The following is an 8,418-nucleotide window of genomic DNA, read 5'->3' as shown; positions in this document are numbered from 1 at the left end:
TAATTACTGCTACCAGTACACACACTGGTTACACAGTAAGCATAAGCACTCTGAAAAAAAAAAAAGATGAAGAATTTCATGCTTTGCCAAAATAAGTTCTGTTGAGAGGGTGATGTTACCCATCTGACTGTTTCACTGATCATCCCATTCAAGAATTTCAAGATGTGCCTGATGTTACTGCATCATTACAATGGTAAAGAAAAGCTGGGTCCGGGCTCCTACTGCTCAGTTGAATCTTGCAGAAGCTGTTTCTTTTTCTGCAGCTAATAACATCTTGCTCCAGAAGATCAGATGAGAACGACAAAGTAGCACTGAGGAATTTTTCCAGTTTTTTAAAGCTTTTGTAAAATGCAACTGCAGAGCTCCTACAAATTAGACTAACAGTTAGGTAGATACAAGTGTCAAAGCCAAGGATAAAATACTCTTAACTACAAGTACAACAAGTGCAGTCAGTGCACGCAGCCCTCTGTACCCATCTTTCCCTCTGCAAGCCCATTCTTCACTAGATTTCATTCATCTCTTTTTCTAACTACTTTGTGAGTATTATACAAAGTTCCCACCTCCACAATACTCATGCATGGCATGCTTGGCACCGAGGTTCCTTACCCCAGTGGAGGCCTCTGCACATCCTAAAACGTATACAAGAAAGTCAGAGCTATAATATGGAAGCAGTGAAAGGCACCATTACTACAACCAAGACGAGCATTAGCAGTCCGAAGTAGACCCCGCTGTGGCATACTTCAGATCTGCCTATCAAACAGTTATGGCAGGAGGAGGAGGCGTTGTTTTTTTTCCTCTTTCCTCCAATAATCCTTTTTGTCCTTTAAGCAAATCTTAAGTGTAATCTCAATCCGTCAGCAGTTCTGTAAAGAAATACCAGCTCAGACCTAATTGGATTTGTCAGAAAATGACAGCTAACCAGTTCTGCAAGCCCTAGCAGCTGAACAGCTAGAGGAAAATCTTCCAAGTTGGAATGTAGAAAAATACAAAAGTTCATTTCAAGAAGAAAACTTTCCTCTGAAAATAACTGGTAAAAAGATATAGTTCAAACCCTGTCCCTTAGCAACATAATGATGTGGTGTGGCATAGCTAAGGTTGTGTGAGCTGCTCTATATAGATGATTATTTGCAGTTAACTGTTCAAACATTGTCACTTCAGGTTGCTTTGAATTTGGTAAGATTGCTCAACGTTTGCCTATGCAAACTTGCTTTTGTCTTACACTTTTAAACCACAAATAAGAAAACGGGAGAACAGAAATGGGAGAAAAAAACAGAATTCTGACAGAAATATGTAACAGTAGTACTTAAAAAGAAGTATCTATTACATTGAATGCAAATGAAAAAAACTTGGAACACGCATTTTAGCTGAAGCGTTGAAATACCTCCTACACCTCGGGGTTCTAGACTTTTTCTCACAAATACAAGAAAACAAACATGAACCTTGATTTGTTCTGCACATGCTTCTGGCTGGAATAGTGCATGTCAAGGACAGTCTAGAATACAATGGCCCAAAGCCCACACAAGCATCCCCTCCAAATGATGTGACACAATGCATTACAGTGCTGCAGAGGTTACAGGTTAAATACATATAATAGGCCAAATCTTACAGTGCTTTCACTGCATTCAAACTGTGATTTCCTTAATGGTGCCAAGATCCAGAAGAAAGAAAAGTCACTAGATGGCCTGTACATTGAGAATTGAAGTGACATTTATTTCACTGGCTTTAAAATGACAATCACTAATTTTTTTTAACATTTATATTTAGGAGAACATCAACGTGATCACTTAGAAACACCATCATCTTCTGTATCTGCACAGTTGGTAGGCAGCATTCCCATGACTTGGGAATAAAAGTTATCTTCCCACTGAATTCAGAACTAGGTTTTGATCTGGGGCAAAAGCCATCTGAAATGGTATGGTTCACTGTCTGCATCAATAATCAGGAGCTGCACATTCTCCTACCTGTTGGCTTATCCACACCAAGGAATCCAGCTTGGCCCAGGGTTTTAAACACTTTATGTGCTGGGAACTGTCCTTCTTCTTCCCATTTGTCCACAAAGGGGTTAATCTCTTTGTCAATGATCTAGATTTGAAAAATAAATGTAAAGTTATTGACAGACATTCTTACTGATACAACAAATTGACTATTTTTGTCTAAATAATTAAAAAACGAAAAGAAATACACAGGGAAAATTTTGAAAACACCCATTAACAACTACTACAACAGCTGCAATGTGGTAAATATAAATAATTCTTTTAGCAATTGCAACTAATGCAACAGGAATTCATGAGGACTGGTTTAAGACCAGGAAAATAGCAATTCCCCATCATCATTTATTATCTCTTTGGGTACTATTTCTAGAAAGCAACAGGAAGAGAAATCTGGATTGTCCTCAGAGGGACACAGCCAAGGATGGCTGATGGCCTGTTCATGATGACCACATACAGCACATAAGACAAGCAAGTACAAAGGGATTCAGCTCCCTTCTCTTTGCCTGAAATGCTCATCCTACAAAGCCTCAGATTTTCATGGCCATAAAAAGGGAGCAGATGGGCAATCTGCAGTTCCACAGCTGAGTTCTGAGGAACTACTCAACAGTCCCATGCCTCAGTCCCCTGCACTGTGGTGTTGCTCCCCACGCCCACTGACCTTTCATGAGGCAGATGGTTTCAAATAGCTTTCAAAAGGTGTCTGTGTAATGGTGTCCACCCCTTTCTACCTCCACAAGCCAAGCTGGGGGCTGGCATATGCTTCTGCTGGGCCTCCAAGTGTCTTGTGCAATTGGGTCAGCACACACAAGAGCATTCAATAGTAAAGCAAAAAAGCCACCAAACCACACCAGAACAAGTACCATTTCTCAATCTAATGTCCCTAGTTCATGACCACAATTTTACTGTTACACTGTTCTACAAAGAGAGAATTTATTATTTTAAGAACTTCTCTTAGTCTTTTCTCCACACTAAACAAACAAGTCCTGTAGTGCTAAGTCTTCCTTAAGCTGGAAATAGATCTCTTTTGCTCTTGAAGTGCCGTGCTCATGAGACCCTGTAGAGTGTTCTTCTCAGCCGTCTATTTATTGCACATTCTTCAGAGAATTTCAGACCATATACGGCTGCTTTCTGCTTCCCCGTTGGCCACAGAAATACAGATACTTCACTGTTGGCTACACAAAATTACTTTTTCTATTCTCCTACTAAATTCTGAGAAATATACAAGCTCAACGTTCAACTCACTCAGTAATTACCATCTCTCTCTCCTTCTCTTATACTACCTGACATAGGCCTTATGACCAACACTAACAGAATACTCACCAGGACACAAGGACAGCCTACATTTAACTATCTGTATTGCCGTATCCTTGATACTCAGACAGCAGCACGTAGACCTTTCGTGCTGAGTAACAGGACATGAAGCACCCCCTGGATTGCACTTTTTGTAACATGTGGTAATGCTGATCTGAAAACACCCAGGGAAGTGCCTGAAAGCAATTATGAAGCCTATACAGAAGGCTAACCCGGTGTTTTGACAGATCTTGGCAAAAGTTTGATGTGAACATACTAAACAATTCTGTATTTGTTATGGCAGGTACTGAGCCAAGTGTTTCACACAAGAAACTACCTTTGAAGTTCAACCAAGTCAGAAGAATGACGAAAGCATTCAAGAAGTTCTTTACATAATTCCTGCATATTATAACCTGCTCCCTTCTGCATCTTTGAGCAGAGCTCAAGCTGCTTGACAGAGCCAAAGTTTAAATATTAGCAGGTGAAGTTTGTTCACGTCTAGTAAAGCAAGATCTACCTGGCATGACACAACAAAAAAACAGGGACAGCCTCGCTGCACAAACTGCACTTTTTTTGTGTTTCCAGTCAAGAAAAAATGAACATCACAGTCCAGATATCAATATCCAATTATTTCTTAGCTCCTGGACCATCCACTTTAAACTGTGTTTATGGTTCGCAATCGTAAATAAGACTCTAAACAAATTTAACCTACTTTCAGAAGAGAGAAGTAATTCCTTCAGAAGTATTATTCATGAAAATAAGGCTTTAAATAATTTGCTTTAATACTGATCATTGGATATTATCACCCTTTCATGCAAAAGCTTACAGAAAGAGACATTTTCAAAGGACCAAATCATCAATTACCAAAGGAATTTGCACATGTACAGAACTTGTGCTTTAAATGTTGCTAAAGACAGATGTATTTGGAAGCAGATCAAGTATGCTGTATGTTTCATTTGCCCTTTCCTTTGGCTTTTGCCAAAATGTAATGTGTGCTCCCAGAGAATTACATCGAGCTTCAATCAATTTATATGGTAAGTAATTAATTTTGAATTAACTTACATTTTCATAGTGCACACAGCTTTCAGAAGCAAACACTAAGTGCTGCAGGCACCTTGAGCTAAATCATAAGGGATACCTGCCACATATGGTAATTACACAGAAAAAAAGCTTTTAGCAGTAGCCAAGAAGCAATTCTGTTTATTTTTATAGGCTTTATCATGAAAAAAATGTGGAAATCATAGCTGGTAACATTCAGACATACATCACTAGGATAGTGACTATAGTAAGAACTAAAACACCTCTCAGCAGGTATTTGGGATCTAATGCCTATTTAGGAGCCCTGTATCTTTTCTGCCTACTGATAGAGTAAGCCACAGCAGAATTCTGCTCTTGTCCTGACAGTGAGGACATGGTTAAGTCTTGTGTACAGGAACAGAGGTTTTTCAGGCTGCTTCAATAGCCCATAAAGACATAAAACAAAAGGACTGAACTCTGGAGACAGACTTGGCTCAGTCTACATCTCAGTGATGCAGACAGTCATGGTTGGTATCAGCCATGAATTATTTTTAAAAACACCATGTGCGCACGTCCAGTCAGAAACTGATCAAGACAAGAAACTCATTTCATGTTGAATGGTACTAAGAAAAATAAAAGTGTTTTATATTTCAAGTAGTCTTTACAAAGTTTGTGAAAACAGAACCTGTAACTTTCTGCTCAGGAAAGAGGAAATTGAGTGGGGGAGTAAGGGGAGGAGAAAGAATGAAATACAGGTTTTTTGTTGTTGTTGTTACGGATTATTTTATTTCTCATTGTCTCTTCTAGATGGAGATTATCTCTCCAGAACATTGCCAGATAGTTGCATGCTTTTCTTATTTTCCCCTGGAAGGTTACTGTACTATTTAAATGAGTAAAACAAAACCACACACATGGGATTTTCCTTCGCATGGTGCTCAGTATTTTCTGCTGATATTGTACCAGCAGAAGCATTAGAGACCGTCATTTATTTCTTACTGTAATCTAAAACAAATATCCTATTCCTAATGGTAACTGTAATTAAATCATTTTGGGTACTGAGAGTCTAAAGATATTCTTTACAACCACTAAAGATTTCTTTCCATTATTCACCATCAACTTTACCTTTTAGCAAACAATTCAGATCAGAAATTAAAAATAACACTTCAATACACAATATCTCATATCTGTCTCCTACAATATTGTACAGTGGTAGTACAGTATTTCAGCACACAATAAGTAGGACAACATATAACCTTGAGTCTTACAAAAAACAACAACAACAAAAAAAATGAAGAATACATTAATATGCATTCCTACAAAAAGACAGAAACTTTTAGTAAAGTGTCTTGTGAGTTACACAGAAGTTAAGATTAGACTGACTTACTAGAAAAGCAAGATAAAATGTCTGACAAAAAACATACCTTTGTATTTAGAAAATTAGATGGATTTTGTGTTTGGTTTTTATGACAATGGCACTTTCTATGAAGATTATTACATTAGGGAGGGATGAGATTCACCTGTCTAGAAGAGACAGGGCAATCTTCGGCAGCAGGCCGGCCAACCTACTGAGGTAGGCTTTAAATTGAAGTTGGGAGCAGGGTACAAAATGGCAATAGTCTTTTCAGCGGTGCCCAGCCACAGAACAAAGGACAATGGGCGCAAAGTGAAACATAGAAAATTCCATACAAATATGAGGAAAAACTTATTTACTTTGAGAGTGACAGAGCACTGGAACAGGCTTCTCAGAAAGGTTGTGGAGTTTCCTTTTCTGGAGATATTCCAGACCCATGTGGACACTTTTCTGTGCAACTACTGTCATGAAATTGCTTTAGCAGAGGGCAGGACTAGATGTTCTCCAGAGGTCCCTTCCAACTCCTGCAACTCTATGATTTAGAGGTGCCATATCATACCAGGGTAAGAGGAGTATTTTTGCTTTTAAATCAAGCTGAGATAATGATTAAATCTTTAAATCTTTAAAGTAATATAAGGAACAACTAAATAAGCAACAAACCACTAACAACATTTCTTCCTTGATTATATCATGACAATTAGCAAAACGCTGACTTGAAAGAAAGGAGGTAACAGACTGTAGAGCTCTTTGCTTTTGACACCAGCAATAATTAAAGAGAATAATGAACAGCTCATACTACATCTCTCCTTGTAATTGAATTCATAACCTCTGGCAGCAATGAGTGCACACAACATTGCACAGTGCAGCACTGGTGCTGAGGACAGGCAGTGTTTTCCCAAGGCTAAGAACTGAAAGAGTCAAGGTGGCCAAATCCATTGCCCTGCCCATATGTACTACCAAAACAAGCCCATAAAAATCACCACAGGATGCACCAACAGCACCAGAACATGCTTTCCATCTGAATATCCTGTTAGCCTTCTTTCTGAATGCAGCAGGAGCCATGAGCTGTTGGGGGCTACATCACCCAACTCAGCCTGGCCCTGATGAGCACGGCAGTGATGAGCCCAGGTCTGCAGTGGTTGGCACCCAGAAGGAAGAGGCCATGGCTTGGGTCTGATGAGATCACGAGCAGAAGCAGAGGCAGTGTAGGACATCATAGACCACAAGAGTTACAAATAATCCCATCACACAAAGATGACTTAACTGCACAGCCACAGAAATGATTCCCTGAGTGTAAACCTTGTCTGCTTATGCCACCAAGTTACCTAGTGAGCTTTCTTCTGGCAAACAAAATCCAGCATTCTGAAATGATCTTGACAGCAAGGCTGCAACCCTCTGCTTCCTCTTTCAGGTTACACAAGCAGTACAGAGTGATTCACCAAAGATTTTTCAAGCAGTTTTGCATGCCCTTTATCTGAGTATTGTTTCTTTTAATACTAATTGCTGTGAAGGTGCTAGCAACCCAAAACTATTGGATCCTTCTCTCACTCTCTTTTAAAACATAGATGTTTTTATTGGCATATCTCAGGACTCACATAGGAAACCTATGTAAAACAACTCACCACTACACAAGGGTCCTATCAACTTGGGACATATCCTAGAGGTTGCTCTAATACTTCCGTCTCCTTACATGTCCAGGAAGGCAAGATTCTCTTCTGTTCACAGAGTGGAAGATTTGGTATTCAAATTCAATCTACAGAATTTACTCTGTATTCACTTCTGGCAGCAAAATGTACATTGTAACATGTGAACCTGCAGAAGAGTTTGTCCTACTTGAGTACACAATTTGGAAACTTTGCTCTGAGCGGTCATCAGACTGCTGGGAACAAACTGAGAATATTTTCCACAATAATGCAAGTTTGAACTGAAGAAGTTCAATCTATGCATAGACATCCATTTCATGACCCTGTGAAAATCACTTAGCAGGCAAAAAAAGCCCTAAAATCAGAATATCTCAATAATTAAAATATAGAACAAAAATGAAGTAATTATGACATCAGTTTTTTAAAGCAGTGTGATTCATTTTAAAAGCCTCGAACCAACAAGTTTTAAAATTATAATTTAGAAAGCAGTTCCTTTTAAAGTCTCAATACTTTTATGTCATCAAGATATTAAATAGTGACCTAAGTGTAGCACAGAGCAGGGGGGAAACAGCAGGAAAAAGAAAAACCCACAGTAATTAAGTATCCATTTAACTTCAAATTTTACAACTACTAGTAATGCATCTAGAGGGTGTGGTTTAAACACTCACCTAAAGGTTCACAAGCTTTGTACTTCACTTAGTAAATTTGAAATGTTCGTGTACCAAGCAGGATGCCTCCAAAACTTTGCCCTTGAAAACGTCCAGACCTGGGAATGTCTACAGGACCACAACGTGCTATCCTGGCCCTTCAGTCCATTTTGGTCTCTCCAGCTCTCCACACACTTCATGCAGAACCAACCACTCTGCACAACATCTGAAGAATGCAATCAGAGAATCAGAGTTGGAAGGGACACTTAAGGTGTTCCACTCCTTGGATCCATTTTGTGGCCCTTCTTTGGATGCACTCCAACAGGTCCACATCTCTCCTGTACTGAAGACTCCACATCTGGATTCAGTACTGCAGGTGAGGCCTCACAGTGCAGAGCAGACGGGCAGGAGCACCTCCCTCAATCTACTGGCCGCCCTTCTTTTGATGCAGCCCAGCCAGGTGAGCAAAAAGAGAAAAA

General features: G+C 39.4%; 1 long non-coding RNA gene across 1 annotated transcript; it reads right to left on the bottom strand.

The window, feature by feature from the left end:
- On the bottom strand, positions 1 to 8,323 carry LOC104911410. The gene is made up of 3 exons (XR_793897.3): positions 7,961 to 8,323; positions 1,962 to 2,082; positions 1 to 365 (listed from the first exon to the last, which is right to left on the bottom strand). It is a non-coding gene; the product is annotated as an uncharacterized LOC104911410 (long non-coding RNA).
- Positions 8,324 to 8,418: the final 95 nt, after the last annotated feature.

This window comes from Meleagris gallopavo, chromosome 6 (assembly GCF_000146605.3).
Source record: "Meleagris gallopavo isolate NT-WF06-2002-E0010 breed Aviagen turkey brand Nicholas breeding stock chromosome 6, Turkey_5.1, whole genome shotgun sequence".
Classification (NCBI taxonomy): Eukaryota; Metazoa; Chordata; class Aves; order Galliformes; family Phasianidae; genus Meleagris; species Meleagris gallopavo.
The sequence above is the reverse complement of the archived record's forward strand: the minus strand, read 5'-3'. Positions and strand labels throughout refer to the sequence as shown.